This window comes from Zonotrichia albicollis, chromosome 10, assembly GCF_047830755.1.
Source record: "Zonotrichia albicollis isolate bZonAlb1 chromosome 10, bZonAlb1.hap1, whole genome shotgun sequence".
NCBI classification, from domain to species: Eukaryota; Metazoa; Chordata; class Aves; order Passeriformes; family Passerellidae; genus Zonotrichia; species Zonotrichia albicollis.
The window spans coordinates 870,860-889,261 of NC_133828.1; the positions used below are offsets into that span (position 1 = coordinate 870,860).

Genomic DNA, 18,402 nt, shown 5'->3' on the forward strand with positions numbered 1-18,402 from the left:
AGCAGTGATACCCCTGCCGCACCCCAGGTCAGCCACACCTGCACTTTTAGGCTTGATTTGAGTCGATTTACTGCTGCCTATCAACCCAGCCTTGTTCCTGTCACAGTGCACCAGCTGAGCTTGGGGAGAGAGGCTGCGGGTGGCCCTGAGCTGCAGCATCCTCCTCAGAGGGGCACAGCAGAGTCAGCAAAAACACCTGAAGCTCCTGGGCTCTGCCCTGCCAGGCCTCAGCCAGAAGCAGGGACACTTCCACTGTCCCAGACTGCTCCAGGCGCTGTCCAGCCTGGCCTTGGGCACTGCCAGGGATCCAGGGGCAGCCACAGCTGCTCTGGGAACCTGAGCAGTGCCAGGGCCTGCCCACCCTCACAGGGAAGGATTTATTCCACATATCCAACCTAAATTTCCCCTGTCAGTGTGAAGCCATTCCCCATTGCCCTCTCCCTGCAGCTCCTGGTGAAGGGTCCCTCTCTGGCTCTGCTGTACCCCCCTTCAGACACTGGAAGGGTCTGTGAGGTGTCCCTCAGGGTTTAGGGGTAGGGGTTTAGGTGTAGGGGTTTAGGTGTCCCTCAGGGTGTAGGGTTAGGGGTTGGGGTGTCCCCAGAGCCTGCTCCCCTCCAGGCTGACCAAACCCAGCTTTCTCAGGCTCACAGGGCAGCCCCAGTCCCCTCACGAGCTCTGTCACCTGCTCTGGGCTTGTTGCCACAGTGCTGTGTCCATGGGGCACACAGAACAGATCCCTCTGCACTGCAGCTTGGCAGGGAACCTTCTCCCAGCCATTGTGACAGCTGAGGCAAGGAACCCCGTACAGCTCCTTGTTCTGTTGGAGTAGGGTTCTGATTCCTACTCAGCTGAACTGACCCTGTGAGATTTTCAGCAGTTCTGAGGCCTGGAGCACCATTTCTCATATTGCAGGTGTCCATTTCTGCCCCGTTCAGCACCTCCCTACTCCCAGCCAGTTCTGAGGGAAGCCAAGTGTGAGCCTGGCTCACACAGCTTGGGAGCAGATTCCCAGAGAATGTTATGGGGTGACATTTGGGCCCCAGGGAGGCCTGGGAGTCCCACACTCCTCCTGGTGACAGAATTCCCTGCAGGATGTCAGCCAGCATTCCCAGATGTTCTGAGCGTTTGCAGAACAGTCCAGGGGACATGAGAAACTGTTCTGTGAGCTGTTAGAGTGCAAGGACAGGTCCCATTTCTGCTCTGAGAACAGGTAGTGCAAAGTCTGTATCACTGTGGGACCCCTGTGCAATAATTCTCCAAACTGTGGCGCAGACAGCACGTTCTGCTCTGCCTGCCCCACAGAGCACAAGGGGCACCTGGGGACAGGGAGCAGAGGTGCCCTGCCAGCGCTGGGTGACCCCTTGGACCCATGATCTCACAGGGCTTCTCCAGCCCCAGCCAGCCCCGCTTATCTGGCTCCTTGCCCTCTCTGAGGGCACACTGCTGGGCACAGCTGCTGGGCACAGATGTTGCCAGGTGCCCCTGCCTGGCACAGCCCCAGCTCACCAGCAATGAGGAGGTGGAGAACATGGCTGACTCCCAGACACAGTAAAATGGGGAGTTAGGGCTTCTCAGTATGAATGTCTTCTACCTGAATGCTTGGAGGGTTTTGGTCCTGGCCTTGTCTGAGAAAACTGTTTTGCTAGGCTGACTAATCCAACCATAAGCCACAGCCTAAGTGATAATTATTACTTACAGTTTTTATTATGTTGCCTTCTGGCAGCGGAAGCTGAGAAGGAAAGGGAGCTGTACTGGGTTGTTACCTTGTGGTGTTCATGCACATCCAAGCACAGGACGCTGGAACAGAATCTGCAGCGCCAGAAGGTTGAACCAGAGAACACCTGCTTGCTTCTGACCTGTGCTGACCTTGCCTGTGACCTGTTCCTCCTGCCCAGGCAGTGTCTCCAGCACTTTTGTACGTAAACCTCCATGTTCCCTTGATGTGAAGCACTCATTGCAGCTTTTCCTTGGACTCTGGCTCACGTGTGGCTGTTTGTGGGAGCGTGTCCAAGGCAAACTGAGCGTTTATTTTGGGACACAGCATGGCCATGTCGCAGCACAATCTGGGACTCACTGCTGACATCACACACAGGCACAGTGTGCTGAAATGTCATCACCTGGCAAGTCACAGAGACCATCGTGAGCACACTCTGATGACTCCCTTGTGGGTCAGCTGAGCCTCTGAGCCCTTAACCATTGGCCTCCCCTGGCAAAGTCCTTCCAGGGTGGAAAAGGAACAAAACCAGACATTTATGACTTGATCTGAAAGCTTTTACATGTAAAGAATGATCACAGCATGTCTAGGTTGGAGAAGACCCTTAAGATCTACTCCAACCATAGTGCTTGGGGTAAAGAATCTTGGAAACCTTCACCTGTAATCTCCTGAAGTTCTTCCATTAAATCACTCCTTGCTTATTAGTTCATCCCTGCTACAAACAGAATGCTTAGAAACGAAACAAGTTTTCAAAGAATATACTGAGGAAAAAAAAAAAGTTTTTAAAATTATCACAAAAATAATCATTAGTGACGTCTTGCATCTGTGAGAGATGAACAAGACCAAAAGCAAGTCAGGCCAGACTCTGTGGTGTGTATGGTGGGTGCAGTATACACTTTGCCAGGGTTTTTTAAATCCTTTAGAGGAACAATGTATAACGGCTAGTGCTGACTTTTTCAAAACTTTTTTTTCGCTGGAAATGATGGCTGAGCAGAGCAGCGTGGGGCTGAGGACGAGAATGAAGCAGGTGGGCACGGTCGTGCCGATGCCGTCGGTACGCTGGGTGAGCTGGTTCAGCCAGGGGCGGGGCAAGCTTTCCAAGCGGGCATTGGTGGTTCAGTGGTAGAATTCTCGCCTGCCACGCGGGAGGCCCGGGTTCGATTCCCGGCCAATGCAGCTTCCCTTTTTTTTTTTTTTTGCCGGCTGAGGAACCGCCGCGTTTTGTGGCCGCCGAGCTTTGATTTTCCCCTCGGGGCTCCCGGGCGGGAGGAAGCAATACAGCGATGCCGGGCCGGGCCGTGTCGGAGGCGCGGTGCTGGCTTGGCGTGGCGGAACCAGCGGCCGCGCGGAGAGACGGGAAAAAAAAAAAAAAAAAGAAAAAAAGAAAAAAAGAAGCGCCTGGAGATGCCGGGGATTGAACCCGGGACCTCACACATGCGAAGCGCGCGCTCTACCACTGAGCTACATCCCCGGCTGTGACAGGTTCCCGCCAGGCGCCCCCAAATGGAGGGTAGGCCGCGGCCTGTGCCGGTGCTGGTGCTGCCCCGTTCCGTCCCCACACAACTCCCTCTGCCGGCACCGCGCTCCGCCCGCACCGGGACACAGCAACAGAACCCCGCCGGAGGCACCGGGACACGGCCACGGAGTCCCGGGACACAGACACGGAGTCCTGGGACCAAGACACGGAGCTCCGGGGGCGGCAGCGGCCCGTCCGTGTGCGGGGAGCCGCAGGCAGAGCCCCGGGCCTGGGGCAGACCCAATGTCCGTGTGAAACCCTAAATGCCATCCCATGCGGCTGTGGAGGGTGTGAAACCCTAAATGCCATCCCATCCACCCTGCCATGGCAGGGACACCTTCCCCTGCCCCAGGTGCTCCAGCCCCAATGTCCAGCCTGGCCTGGGGCACTGCCGGGGATCCAGGGCAGCCACAGCTGCTCTGTGCCAGGGCCTCACCTCCCTCACAGCGAGGAATACTGGATACTATATTTAATTTATTAAATAAATTAATTTAATTTATTCTCTCACAAGCAGCAATACCAATCCCTCAGGGCCCTTCCGCACCCAGCCATTGCCATTCTGACATCCATTGGCCACTCAGGTGCTTCCATCTTGTCAGAAAACAGCACTTACAGTTTGACTTTCCTCCAGCCAGATTTTAAGAAGCTGCTTTCTAGGAGTTACTGGACCTGGTTTTCCTAATCAACACCCAAACTCTGGTTTGTGTGTCTAAGGTGCAGAGTGGCCGTGGCTCCTCACCAGGCTGAGCCAAGGGTGCTAATACCAACCTTGCAATAAAAACACCAAGCAATTTAAATCTTTCTCTTCAGTTTCTTCTCCTTTTGTTTACTTTCCTGTAGAGCTCAGAATGGCCAAAAATGAACAATACAGATATTACTATGATGTTATGGATTTGTCAGCTGTGATGGACAGTCACCCAGTTGTGGAACGTCCCCTCTGGGAGGTGGATGGAGGCAGAGCCCATTCTGTGTGCTGAGAAGAGCGGCTCCACATCCAGAGCCTATCAGCAAGTGTTTCATTCCTGTCCCTGTGGCAGCAATACAAGTGCTGCCTATATTGAAGTGAAACACGGCTTCTCTTCCAGCCTGGTCTAACTATCCTCTAGACCTCATCACCTACCAAACACAGAAAAGGTGAATTATTCAGGCAAGACACAGCACGAGGATGCTACGGGAGAAAATAAGCTGCCATAAAGTGACTGAGAAGGAAAATAAAATGCCCATGGATTGTAGCCATGATATTTTCTGAAAAATCCTTTCCTTAGGATTTTTCCTCCTGAGAAGCTGAGGGGCCTCAGGAACAAAATGCAAACAATGGTTATCTGCTGCTGTGGGATGCAACAGGTGCATCTGGGATTGGTCTCATGTGGTTGTTTCTAATTAATGGCCAATCACAGTCAGCTGGCTCGGACAGAGAGCCGAGCAACAAACCTTTATTATCATTCTTTCTTTTTCTATTCTTAGCCAGCCTTCTGATGAAATCATTTCTTCTATTCTTTTAGTATAGTTTTAATATAATATATATCATAAAATAATCAATCAGCCTTGTGAAACACGGAGTCAGATCCTCATCTCTCCCCTCATCCTGGGACCCCTGCGAACACGGTCACAATGGATGGATGTGCATTGTGGGTGCAGCCCCAGCCCTAGCAGAGCACGTTAACAAACAGCAGGGAGCAGATGGGGCCCTGTCCTGCTGCAGGACATTCCCATCCCTGACCTCCCCACCATCCACACCCCTGACCTTCCCCACCACCAGGGCCCATCCCTGCTCCTGCCCAGCTCGGTGGCCGGCCCAGCTGGCCGGAGCCAGCCCCTGCTTCCAGGAAACACTTTGTCATCTGGTTTCAATGCGGGCCGGACGCCGGCACAAGCTCCACATTCAGCTGCCTCCAAGGACTACATTCACCTCTTTGTGTTTGGGTTTGTGTGCTGACATCAGGGAAAAACAATGTCACTCTGTTATCTGGCAGCCCCTCCGCATTCCTTGGTGGGATTAACTCATTCCTGCTACCTCGGGAGGGGACCTCAGCCTTTCAGGGAGGCCCTGGGGATGGGCTTTGCTTTGATCTACTCAAGTTTCGGATTTTTCGTCAGTTCTCGTCAGATACACACACAAACTCGAGTTTTCCAAGCATAAACTCGTTTTTTTCCAAGCACAAACTCGCTGTTTTCCAGTGACTCTCCTGCATGCTGGTGGAGCCTACAGGAGCTCTGCTCCAAAGCCCCCGGGCTGCATGGGAGCAGGGATCACAGCAGGGCTCTGAGGGGACAGATGGACAAGTCCGTGTTTCCTTCCAGCACAGCTTCCTCCCACGGCACTTGTTCCCAGGATTAAATGTTTACACTCAAAGTTCCCTCTGGAAACCAGTGCTCTGTTCAATAGAATGCAGCAGCAAAGCCCAGTGGTGTAAAACAAACAGGTGAGGAGGATTCAAGTGATGGATCCAGCCCTGGAGCAAGGCCAGAGCTGCAGGTCTCTGCTCCCAGGTGTGTCTGACACCTCCTGTAACACCTGAGCCCACCTGGCACCAGCATTTACACTTAAATACATCAGATTCTTTTTCTTTCCTCACATGGCCGTATCATTCATTTGTTTGAGGTATCCAAATGAGGGGGTGCAGAATTGCAGCCTCAATTCCAGCCTCTCAGCCTGGAGCAAAGGAGGCTCAGGGGCCCTGTGGCTCTGCACAATTCCCTGCCAGGAGGGCACAGCCGGGGGGATTTGGGATCCCCCAGGAACAGGGACAGGAGCAGAGGGAGCGGCCTCAGGCCGGCCCAGGGCAGCTCAGGGTGGGCCCAGCAGGAATTTCCCCATGCAAAGGGGGCTCAGGCACTGGAGCTGCCCAGGGAGGTTTGCAGTGCCCATCCCTGGGGGTGTCCCAGCAATTCTGGAGGTGGCACTCAGGGCTGGGGACAGGGTGGGCATGGGCACAGCTGGGACTCTGTGATCCTGGAGGGCTCTTCCAACCTCAGGGATTCTGTGATTCTGTATGATTATTTATCTTTTATTGAGCATCCCTCTTCTCCTTCACAAAACATTCCCGTTAGAGACCAGGAAATCTGTGAAGTGACAAACATCAGAGTTAGTGTGTTGGAACAACACTGAAGTACTTAACACGACAGGAATGTGCCACTTACTGCAGTATTTTGTGTAATAAATTTGTCAGAAAAACAAAAAATCACTACAGACTTGTGATTTGCAAAGTTAAACAAGTAAAAAACCTGCCAATGTTACATTTCAAAGAATCAAAGCATCATTAAATTTGAAAAAGAGCTTTCAGATAATCGAGTCCAAGCATCAATCCACCACCATGGCCACCCTGCAATGGTGTCCTCAGGTGTCATATCCCCATATTTTGGAACATATTTCCCACTGGCACTAATCAGGGAATAGAGTGCTCAGAATCACCTTTAGGAAGTTCTGCACACAGGTTACACGAGCTGGAATGAAGTTACCACCTTGAGTCCTCCAAACACAAATGGCTTTTTCTCCTGGAATTTTACATCTTGATTTTTACTGACTCAGCTCTCTGGCTTGTTGGAATTGAAGAATAAAGCAAGGAAGGCTTTCAGCAGCTCCCAGCCATGAAGGAGAACTACAGAGTCCCCATGTTTGGCTGCCTTTTGTTGTGAGAACAAACACAGCCCCAAAATGCAGGTGACAGACGAGCCCATAGTAAACAATTAGGAAAGTTGGAGTTAAAAAAGGAGATAAAAAGGCAGAAAACATGATTAAAGTACTGAGTTGGGAGATTCATTAGTGTTGCAGACAGATAAGTAAATTAGAGCCCTGCAGAAATTATTTGACTGGCAAATTAATTACACAATATTACAATGGCTTTGCCAGCCAAATTTAGCCCTCGGGAAGCAGGTAGGAGTCTGCCTGACTTAATAAAAGGAGCCTCGACTGGTCTGCAGCTTAATCAGAGATGAAAATTAACATTTCAGGATTGGAGGCAAAGGGAGGAGGCCGGGCTCCAGCACAATTACCAGGTTCCACTGGCAAGGAGGCTGTGCAGGCAGCAGGGTGCTCCTGCCTCCTCACAGCCTGTAATTCTCTGCCCTTCCTGGGAGAGCAGGGCACGAGCTGCTCGGGAAACCAGCGTGGAGCCTCGTTAGGTCACTCAACAGGGCACTTTCCATTTGCTTAGGGAATGCCTGATTCAAATATTGCACCCTAGCCCTTAAAAAGTACACTGTAATATTATTATTATTGTTATTATTACTACTATTATTATTATTATTATTATTATTATTATTACTACTATTGTTACTAATATAGTCCATATTGTTGTTAATATTATCATATTTCCTTCAATGCTGACTTATTCACTGAACCTCACTCTCCATTTGCAGCTCTCGCTCTGCCCCTAGCCAGCAGAAGAAATAGAAGAAATATTTGCTATAAGAAATATTTGGTTTTCAGTTTGTTTGCTTAGTATCACGTTTTTAAGGTATGGATATTAGGAAATCTCTCTCCTGGACCAAATTTTTTTTTTCTTTTCCTGTAGCAGCCTTGGAAATGCATATTTATATCCCTGGAACACGTCCCCTTCCATGACAACCACAGACAGTCCTCATTATCCAGGCTGACCCACAGCATCATTTCAAACATGAAGACCTCAATATCACTTCAGACATTAAAAAATCCCTTTCCTGGGCTTTCCTGCCCCAGAGGTGGCAGCGGCTGTGGTGCCCACCCCGAGCCTGGCAGCCCTGCCCACCCAGGCCCCGCTGCAATAAATAAATCCATTTTCCTCTCCTGCAGGCACCAGGCCTGTGGGATTGCCCTCATTTAATCGGGATCTGACTGATATCAAAATTGACTCGGTTTTCCAATGATACCTTGTAGTGGAATGTTGTGAGCTGGAAACTTAATATATTTCTTCTTGCTTGTCACATCAATATGGGCTAATTTTGTTGGCTTTTGTATTGAACAATCTGGTGAATGTACAATCCAGTTTTGATTTCTCTCTTTATGATGCCTCTTATTATTAAAGCTCCCTGAACCAAAAAATAATGTGTTTTTATTTACTGGTAATATTAATGGGATTCAATTTTTGCCTCAGTTTTAATCTAGTTTTTCCATATTGAAGAACCAGATTCCATTTAATTAAAATTGAATAAAACCCAGTTTTTCCTCCATTCAGTGTGCAGGCTGAGCTTCATTTTGCATAGTTTTATTTAATACTACTCTTCTCAAATCAGTGGTTTTTTACTCACTGTACTTCAGGTGTTGCAAAAAAGACTAAATTATTTACTATGCATGATTAATTGCCTGTTTCTCCATGATTATTCCATTGTTGGGAAAGGGTGAGTGTACAGTTGTACCACTGCGTGTGCATCCATCCTGCACTTGTGCTGAATTCCAGCTCAGCTTGGCTGGAAGCAAAGAAGGGCTGAGAGAAGGAAAGAGGAGCTGAAGCTTGGAGACCCTCGTGGGTGCAGGATCAGGGAATCCCTAAATGGGTTGGGATGGAAGGGACCTTAGAGCCCATCCCATTATCCCATGCCATCCCATCCCATTATCCCATGCCATCCCATCCCATGCCATCCCATCCCATCCCTTCCATGAGCAGGGACACCTTCCCCATCCCAGGGTGCTCCAGCCTGGCCTCAGCATCGCAGAGCTGCAGTGTTGGGATCCAGGGCATTGCTCTGGCTGCCCTGGGTGATTCCAGACCCTGGCAGGGGCTCACAGACCTGGGCACGGAGTCACAGACACCTGTGCCTTGGATTTTAGCCCATGGAAACATCACCAACTTTGTGTGAGGAGTTACAAGCCACAAGGGTTTGAGTAGAGTGACAGTTAATTTGTCACTGGGTGAAAAAGTAGAATTTTGGGGATTTAGAATGGGGGTTCAAGAGGCAAGATGGAGGAATCTGAGTGTGTCCTGTCCTCCTTCTCCTTCTCCTTCTCCTTCTCCTTCTCCTTCTCCTTCTCCTTCTCCTTCTCCTTCTCCTTCTCCTTCTCCTTCTCCTTCTTACTCTTCTTCTTCCTCTTCTCTTCCATCTTCTGCTGGGATGGTGGCACTTTGGATTGGTTCAGAGTAGAGTCAGACTGTCTAACATAGGTGATGGGTATTGGAGAATTATTGTAAATGAAGTACAGGTAGATCTTTGTATAAAAAGCCAACACCACCCCAGGGCAGGGACTGTGCCATAACCCGACCTGCTGGACAGATCTCAGCAGGTCAGAGAGAGAATATCACAGATAAGGAAAAATAAACAACCTTGAAAAGCAGAGCCGAGCAATCTCAACTTCTTCTTTGGTTGTGAGGCTGGGAAAAAAAACTCTTTAATATCTCGGGAGCCATTTCAGCAACACAGAACCCAAGACCACAGGATGGTTTGGGCTGGAAGGGACCTCACAGCTCACTGTGTCCCACCCTGCCATGGCAGGGACACCTTGCGCTGCCCCAGGCTGCTCCAAGCCCCAGTGTCCCACCTGGCTGGGCACTGCCAGGGCCTTGGTTCAGAGCATGAATTCATGCTGGCTCCCCTCTAGAAGTTAACCCTGTGTTGTGCAAACCAGGCTGTCCTGTCTGGGGGAACAGAGAGATGCAAGCCCTCCCTCCCTGCAGCAGCCCCATTGCTGGGACATGGGGATAGGGGCTCCGACAGGCACCGTGTGACCCAGGGTGCCAGGACAGCCCCCAGCCCTGAAGGGACAGCCCAGGACAGCCTGGCACAGGTGCCAGGACAGCCCCCAGCCCTGCAGGGACAGCCTGGGGCTGGTGGGGCCCTGCTTGAGCCGCGGCCTCAGCCCAGGCTCCGCTGCAGGGAGGAGCAGGATGAGGAGGAGGAGGCTGGGCTGGCACGCTCGGGGATCTGCGTGCGTGCATCTCCCACTCACCAGTCATGAGCACAGCAGTGCTCAGAGATGCTGTGGAAAATACCCGAAATAGCTCTGCTTCGGGAGGCCTCGGGGCTCGCAGCCCCGCTGGAAAACGGCTTTGTGAGGCTGTGGGTGACGGGGAAGGACGGGCCCTGCAGCCCCAGGGCAGGGCGGGCTGGGCTGTCACTGTGATGCCGTGGGCTCTGCTCCCACAGCCCCTGGCTGTGCCCGTTCCTCATTCTCTGTATCCCCTGGTTGTGCCCATTCCTCATTCCCCATATCCCCTGGCTGTGCCTGTTCCTCATTCTCTGTATCCCCTGGCTGTGCCCGTTCCTCATTCCCCATATCCCCTGGCTGTGCCTGTTCCTCATTCTCTGTATCCCCTGGTTGTGCCCATTCCCCATTCCCTCTGCCCCTGGCTGTGCCCGTTCCTCATTCCCCATATCCCCTGGCTGTGCCTGTTCCCCATTCTCTGTATCCCCTGGCTGTGCCCATTCCCCATTCCCCTGGCTGTGCCCGTTCCTCATTCCCCATATCCCCTGGCTGTGCCCATTCCCCATTCCCCATTCCCCATTCCCCATTCCCCATTCCCCATTCCCCATTCTCTGTATCCCCTGGCTGTGCCCATTCCCCATTCCTTCAGCCCCAGGGTTTCCCTTGAGCCATCAATCCCATAGAAAACGGGGAGCACTTCAGGCTCTGGTTTGGCTGTTCACTGAACAGCCTGGGCTGTGAGCAGACACCCCTTGGGCGCTGTGTCACCCCTGCACTGCAGAGCAGGACGGGTGACAGCGCTGCCCTGGTGTCCCCCCTCTGCACAGGTGGCTTTGACACCGGGGATGTGGCTCCTGATACGAGCCCCAGAGAGCTCACACAGGCAATTAGAAACACCTTGGAGAGAAAACACAGGGCTTTGTGTCGAGTGTCTCCCCTGGCTTCTGCTCCCAGCAACCCAGAGCCACCCTTGGAGCCCGTCACTGACCCCTCAGTGTGTGCAAGGCCCTCTGGACAGCCTTGTCCACTTGGAGCTGGCCAGCAGCACCTCCCTGTGTGACCACTCACTGCAGACCTGCCCCTTTTCCCAGCCTCTGTGGGGGCTGCTTTTCCTGCTCGGCAGTGTCTTCCAGGGAATGTGCTGCTGAGGGGAAGGATCCCAGATATGTTGAGCAAATCCTTCCCAAACCGAGGAAGGGTTTCCCTCAAAACAACAAAATACATTTCACTTAACAAAAGATTTCTGTGTCTTGTGTCAGTAATTCCCAAAATGCAGGGAAAACAATGGGCAATTATGCTATTTTTGACTGTTTGTGGCACAAATACATCAGCCAAGCGCTGTGTTTGGGGGTTTCCAGAGCTGGCAGGACAGCCTGGGGCTGAGGCAGTCCCTGAGAGCGTTCCCAAAGCAGCAGGGGATGGCCAGTGCAGACCCTGGGCACTGGGGACAGAGGGACAGCCCGCGGCCACAGCTGGCCCTGGGACCCTCCCGGTGCTCCTGTGGGGCTCGAGGGCAGCTCTGTGGCCCTGCAGGTGAATTCCAGAGGGGACAGTGTGATTGTGTCTCCATAATCTGCTGGAGGAGCGGGAATGGGGCAGCTCTGTCGGTCTGTCCCTGCGGGGCTGGGCTGTCTGTCCCCATCCTTCCCCACCCCACCTGCAGCCAGCGGTCTGTGCTGTTCCTGGGACGGTTTTGGGGCTGTTTTTCCATTCTCACAGCCCGGCTGGCAGCCTGTCAGCGAGCAGGAGCTCAGCGTGAGGAGCCGAACAGACTCTGCAGCCGTTCCTGCTTTTGGCACTGCCAAGCCTTTCAGGAGAACGCTGCCAAGTTCAAACCCAGCCGACGCCTGTGTGAGCGTGTGTGCGTGGGGGGCGAGTCTGGAGACGTTTTATGTAAGGAAACTTCAGCAGGCACTTTAAATAGTCTGTTTGCTGGGATCGGTTGCATGCAGGGGACGCGTGTCTGACATCAAACCAGCGATGCACTCCTCGTCAGAGGGGAGCAGCTGCACCCTGGGCAGGGCTGGGCCCGTGGGATCCCAAAATCAGGGAATCACAGCATTGTTGGGGCTGGAAAAGCTCCCTGAGACCATCGAGTCCAGCCATCCCCCAAGCGCTGCTGAGGTCACCACTGACCCGGTCCCCAGGTGCCACATGCACACAGCTTATAAATCCATTTGAGGATGGGGATTTTAAATCCATTCAAGGATGGGAATTTAAATCCATTCAAGGATGGGGACTCCACCACTGTCCCGGGCAGCTGTGCCAGGACTGAGCAGCACTTTCAGGGAAGAAATTTCCCACAATATCCGAAGGGAACTTGCCCTGGGCCAGCCTGGGGCTGTTCCCTCTGCTCCTGTCCCTGTTCCCTGTTCCCAGCCCGACCCCCCTGGCTGTGCCCTCCTGGCAGGAGCTGTGCAGAGCCACAAGGACCCCCAAAACTCCTTTTCTCCAAGGTGAGCCCCCAGAGCCAGGGCTGGAGCTGGCCCAAGACTCCAGCAGGAATGCTCCCTGAACCAGCATGGTGCTGGAACATCGGGGAGTGTGTGCAGGGTGGGAAAAGCCAAACTAAACCCAAACCAAGCTAACAAAAAAAACCCAAATGAAACCCCCCTCAAATCAAAACACAGACCACTCCCCAGTCCTCGGCTGTGCGGGAGCGCTGAGCGGCGGCGAGGGAGCCCAGAGGGGACAGAGGGACAGCCCTGGATAGGAGCGGGTCAGCCCGAGTGAGAGTGGGTCATCCCGGGGTGGGATTGGATCAGCCCTGGATGGGAGCGGGTCAGCCCGGGGTGGGAATGGGTCATCCCGGGGTGGGAATGGGTCACCCCGGGGCCGCCCCCTCCAGCCGGCCGCCCCCCTCCCCTCCCCCGTTGTCGGCCCCGGCGCTCCCCCGGCGCTGCCGTCACCCGCCGCCGCTGACGGGCCGTGACGGGCGCTGACGCGCGGCGGCGGCTGCGAGGGGGCGCGGCGGCCCCGGCACCGGGATCCGCTCCCGGCTCCGGGCTCGGTTCCGGGCTCGGTTCCGGCTCCGCTCCGCGCCAGCGGCCGAGGCAGGTACAGTGGGAAGGGATGGAAATGGGAAAGGGATGGGAGTGGGATGGGGAATTGGAATGGGGATGGGGATGGGGACGGGGACGGGGATGGGGATGGGGATGGGGATGGGGACGGGGACGGGGATGGGAACGGGGACGGGAACGGGGACGGGGATGGGGATGGAGACGATGGGGATGGGATGGGATGGGATGGGATGGGATGGGATGGGATGGGATGGGATGGGATGGGATGGGATAGGATAGGATAGGATAGGATAGGATAGGATAGGATAGGATAGGATAGGATAGGATAGGATAGGATAGGATAGGATAGGATAGGATAGGATAGGATAGGATGGGATGGAGGGTCCCGGCACTCAGCCCCCTTAGCCAGGCGCGGCTCGGCGCGGCTGGCTGCGGGCGGGCAGATGCTGCGGGCGGGCAGATGCTGCGGCGGCAGCGCGGCGGGCTGGGCAGGGAGCAGATGGGCTGCAGCGAGCGCCATATGGCCCGTTCAGCCTCTCACCCCGCGGATATCATCAGCCGCAGCCCGGCCGGCACACGCAGCGCTCCCGCGGCAGCGGAGCCGGACACCCAGCACCGGGAACATCTCTGCGTTCGGACCCTGGCAGGAGCTGCGAGTGGCCGGCAGCGACACGGGGACAGCGCGGCTCCCACGGGACCGTCACGGGCTGGCAAGGACTCCGTGGAAATGGGCATTGCTGCCATAAACACCTCGTGTCGGCGGACACCGCCTGCGCGGCTGAGCTTCAGGAGCGCACCGGGAGCGGGAGCAAAGGGACAATAACGCTCCATTGAAGTTTCTGGGATATCTGAGGGGGATAACGGAGTGCTTGTGAGATGATGGCCCCTTCACACCCCAGCCTGGCAATGAGACCCCCCCACTCCGACTCACATCGGACATGCAGCTTCGTGCGTGCCTCCACCCTCCCACGGACATCAGGGCTGTGTCAGAGCTGCCGTGTGCCCCATGGGCTGTGGAACACGAGTGTGAGCTCGGGACCGAGTGCCCCGGGCTGGGGCTGCGGGGAGGGGAGCTGGGAGCTGCTGCAGCCCTGGGACACCGACCTCGAACAGGGGTTGGCACTGTCCAGGGGCCAACACCAGCTCCAGGCTGTGCCTCGCTCTCCGTTTGGGGACCTCACACCCGTGTGACACTGGACAGAAGGACACTCAGCCCCTTTCCCCTCTGAAGGCTCACTGGAGGGGCAGCACTCTGGATCTGGGCGATGGCAGCGGCACAGCTGTCCCTGTGCAGTGTGTCCCTGCTGGGGGGCTGGCAGTGCCCCCTGCACCCCTGGGCACAGGCAGGGCACCCAGCCCCTGATACACAAATGTCCTTTTGTGTTAGATCCTCTTTGTTGGTCTGAAACTTTGGTCTGTTGGAGAGGCAGCAAATCCCTTCCCTGCCAAAGTCTGTGCTGAAACACACAGCAGGTTAGACAGGGTGTGAGCAGTGGAAGTGTGGCCGTGTAGGGAAGGGCCTGATGCAGGGGCTGCACTGGTGCTGCAGGGGCTGCCCTGGTACTGCAGGACCTGCCCTGGTGCTGCAGGAGCTGCCCTGGTGCTGCAGGAGTGTCACCATAGGACATGAAAGAACACGAGCGCACACCGCTGTTCTCAAGGTGAAGGAAAAAGGGAAGTTTATTTTCTGACTCTAACCTTTATAGATTTCCAAAAGTGGCAGTGGATTGGAGGGTGACAGTGCCACCTCTCCAATGACACCGGGCAAACCAACAGTCCATCAACTCTCTCCTCCGCCATAAAAGAATGCAAAACAATGAGTTATTTACAGAAAGTGTGTGAGAAAGTTCACTACAAGAATGTCAACATCAGAAGGCTCAGAAAATCCTAAAACCCAGAGTGACACAGGAGCTGCTCTGGGGCTGCAGGAGCCTCCTGAGGATGCCCCACAAGCTCAGCCCTGCCGTGCCCACCGAGCCCTGTTGTTGGCTGAGGGCTCTGTACAAATCACAAACGGGACAGGACTGCTGGGAATGTGCCTTGAGCTGTTTGATTTTCCAGCATCAGCCTCATTCCATGGTGATGAAAATGGGAGGATGTCATCAGCTGACATCCCAAGCAGCAGATAAAACCCCATTATTAACCCTAGAACTTGGTAATATCTCACTAGATAAACTTTTCTGCAGTCTGAAGAGTTGTTCTAACACGGGCTGCACGACAGACAGGGCTGACATGGGTTTGGGGTTTCTATGGGATTTTGGGTTGTTATGGGATTTGGGGTTTTTATGGGAAATGGCAGCCAGGACTACCATGGGTTTGGGGGTTTTTATGGAATTTGGGTTTCTATGGGGTTTGGGGCTTTTATGGGATTTGGGGGATTTTATGGGATTTGGGGTATTTATGGGATTTGGGGTATTTATGGGATTTGGGGGTTTTATGGGAAATGGCAACCAGAGCTGACATGGGTTTGGGGGTTTTTATGGGATTTGGGGTTTTCATGGGATTTGGAGTTTTTATGGGAAATGACAGCCAGGGCTGACGTGGGTTTGGGGGTTTTATGGGATTTTGGGGTTTTTATGGGAAATGGCAACCAGGGCTGACAAGAGTTTGGGGTTTTTATGGGATTTAGGGGTTTCATGGGATTTAGGGTTTTTTATGGGAAATGGCAGCCAGAGCTGACATGGGTTTGGGGGTTTTTATGGGATTTGGGGTTTCTATGGGAAATGGCAGCCAAGGCTGACATGGGTTTGGGGTTTTCATGGGATTTGGGGTGTTTATGGGATTTGGTGCTTTTATGGGATTTGGGGTTTTTTATGGGAAATGGCAGCCAGGGCTGACATGGGTTTGGGGGTTTTATGGGGTTTTGGGGTTTTTATGGGAAATGGCAACCAGGGCTGACAAGAGTTTGGGGTTTTTATGGGATTTGGGGTTTTTATGGGAAATGGCAGCCAGGGCTGACATGGGATTTGGGGTGTTTATGGGATTTGGGATGTTTATGGGATTTGGGGTTTCTGTGGGATTTGGTGTTTCTATGATAAATGGCAGGACCAGATGCCCTTCCCCTCATGCCCGTGACACCAGCTGGGCCGGGCTGACCCCACAGGAGCCGTGGGCTGCCAAAGCTCTCCCGTGGCACCCAGGGCCTGCCAGGAAGGTGGGCTGGCACCTCAGGGAGCGCCCATGGGGATGTTCCTGCCATCCGGGCAGCCCAAAGTGTTCATGCACCCCTCTGCCTGCCCTGTGCCCATTCCCTGGTGCTGGGGTCCCCCAGGAGCCCCGAGGGGCACCCCAGCCCCTGCGGGCACCCCCAGCCCTGCTGGCAGCCCCCGGGGCACGGCGAGGTGTCCGCAATTAAACCCTTTGTGCTCCCGAACCCCGCGTTGAGGCCGCGATTGTGTTGGCGCTTATCTAATTTGGAGCTCTTTTTCAAAAAGCACGGAGTCTGGAATGTTTGTTCTCCGCTTTTTTTCACATCATTACTCTGATACTGCTTGATTAGCTCCCTCCCCAGTCATGATTGGTAATTAAAATAGGCATTAAAATTAGTCACTTAGCAATTTTGCTGTTCAATTGGCAATTAAATTACTTAATTGCAATTAAAGTCCTAATTTTAATTGGCAAAATGATAGATGTAGATTTAAGATAATATGTATAAATACTTTAATAAGTGTCTATATAAGGATTACTTAATTACTCAACTTCAAGTTTATGCTGTTAACTTTAGAACTTTTAAGTGAGTAATGAAATTTATATTACATCTATTCTAAGGATATGGTAATTAGATGTATCACCGAGCCCTGCGAGGGCCCTGGCTGGAGGTTGGTGTGGGCTGGACCGGCTGTTGGGGTGTCACTGATGGAGAGGTGCTGCAGGTGAGGGAGGCTGGCTGAGCTCCTCTTTTGGGGAACCCCAGGGACACAACCCCAGAAAATGTCAGTCTGGACAGCCCTGAGGTGTCTCACAGCTTTGGGGTGTTCATTACTGACCCCAGAAATGCCATTCTGGACAGCCCTGGGGTGTTCATTACTGACCCCAGAATATTCTGGACAGCCCTGAGGTGTCTCACAGCTTTGGGGTGTTCATTACTGACCCCAGAAATGCCATTCTGGGCAGCCCTGGGGTGTCTCACAGCTTTGGGGTGTTCATTACTGATCCCAGAACATTCTGGACAGCCCTGAGGTGTCTCAGAGCCTTAGGCTGTTCCTTCTGCAGGAGTTCTATAGGATCGGGAGAACACAGTGTGGGACAGTCTCTCGGGGTGGGAGCAGTTTGGGTTTCTCTGCTCTTTGTGGGGTTTCTCCGCGGTCTGTGGGGTTTCTCTGGTGTCTGTGGGGTTTCTCTGCTGTTGGTGGAGTTACTCTGGTGTTTGTGTGTTTCTCCGCTGTTTGTGGGGTTTCTATGGTGTTTGTGGGGTTTCTATGGTGTTTGTGGGGTTTCTGTGGTGTCTGTGGGGTTTCTCTGGTGTCTGTGGGGTGGCCCCAGTGGCAGGAGCGGGTTGGGAAGGAGCCTTTCCTCAGTTTCCCAGGAAATTTCAGTGTTCCCGGGCAGGGCTGTGGGAGCCAGCGCTGCCTGCTGGGCTGGGCTGGGCTGGGGAGTTTATCCCGGCTGGGCTATGGGGTTATATCATACACTGGGCTGGGGGATTTTATCCTACACTGGGCTGGACTGGGAAGTCTTATTGGCACTGGGGTATGGGGGTTTATCCCGGGCTGGGCTCAGGGGTTTATCCTGCACTGGTTTGGGGGAATTTATCCTGGGCCAGGCTGTGGGGTTTTATCCTGCACTGAGCTGTGGGGTTTTATCCCAGGCTGGGCTGTGGGCATTTATCCCGGGCCAGGAGCTGGTTCTGGCCCCGGGCTGTGTGGGATTGTGTTCCCTTCACCCCTGATGCCACTGTGTGCTTTTTTCCAGGCCAGAACACAGCGGTGGGACATGCAGGGTGGAGAGCAGAGCCCAGCAAGGACATGCAGGGTGGAGAGCAGAGCCCGGCCAGGCCAGGCCGTGTCCCTGCACCCTCCTGAGCCGGGCCCGGCACCGCGGGGGCAGCGGGAGCCGGGAGCGCGGCTGGCATTGGATCAACGCAGCGCCTTCACTGCACCGCCCTGCCCAGCACACCCACCCGGGATGGAAATGGGGAAACTGGGGGCTCTGGGGAGAGGCAAAATTAAATAAAATAATAATTTAAAAAAATATGTGCATTTTAATAAATAATCATCAGCCATTGAAATGACTAAGTATAAAATAAATAAAAATAAGAAAGTTTAATAAATTAAATAACACAAAAAATGACAAATAAAATCAAATATGAAGTCCCCAA

General features: G+C 53.6%; 2 non-coding genes across 2 annotated transcripts; one reads left to right on the forward strand and one right to left on the reverse strand.

The window, feature by feature from the left end:
* The first annotated feature begins 2,819 nt into the window (after positions 1–2,819).
* Positions 2,820–2,890, forward strand: TRNAG-GCC (transfer RNA glycine (anticodon GCC)). The gene has a single exon. It is a non-coding gene; the product is annotated as a tRNA-Gly (tRNA).
* Positions 2,891–3,113: 223 nt separating this feature from the next.
* On the reverse strand, positions 3,114–3,185 carry TRNAA-CGC (transfer RNA alanine (anticodon CGC)). The gene has a single exon. It is a non-coding gene; the product is annotated as a tRNA-Ala (tRNA).
* Positions 3,186–18,402: the final 15,217 nt, after the last annotated feature.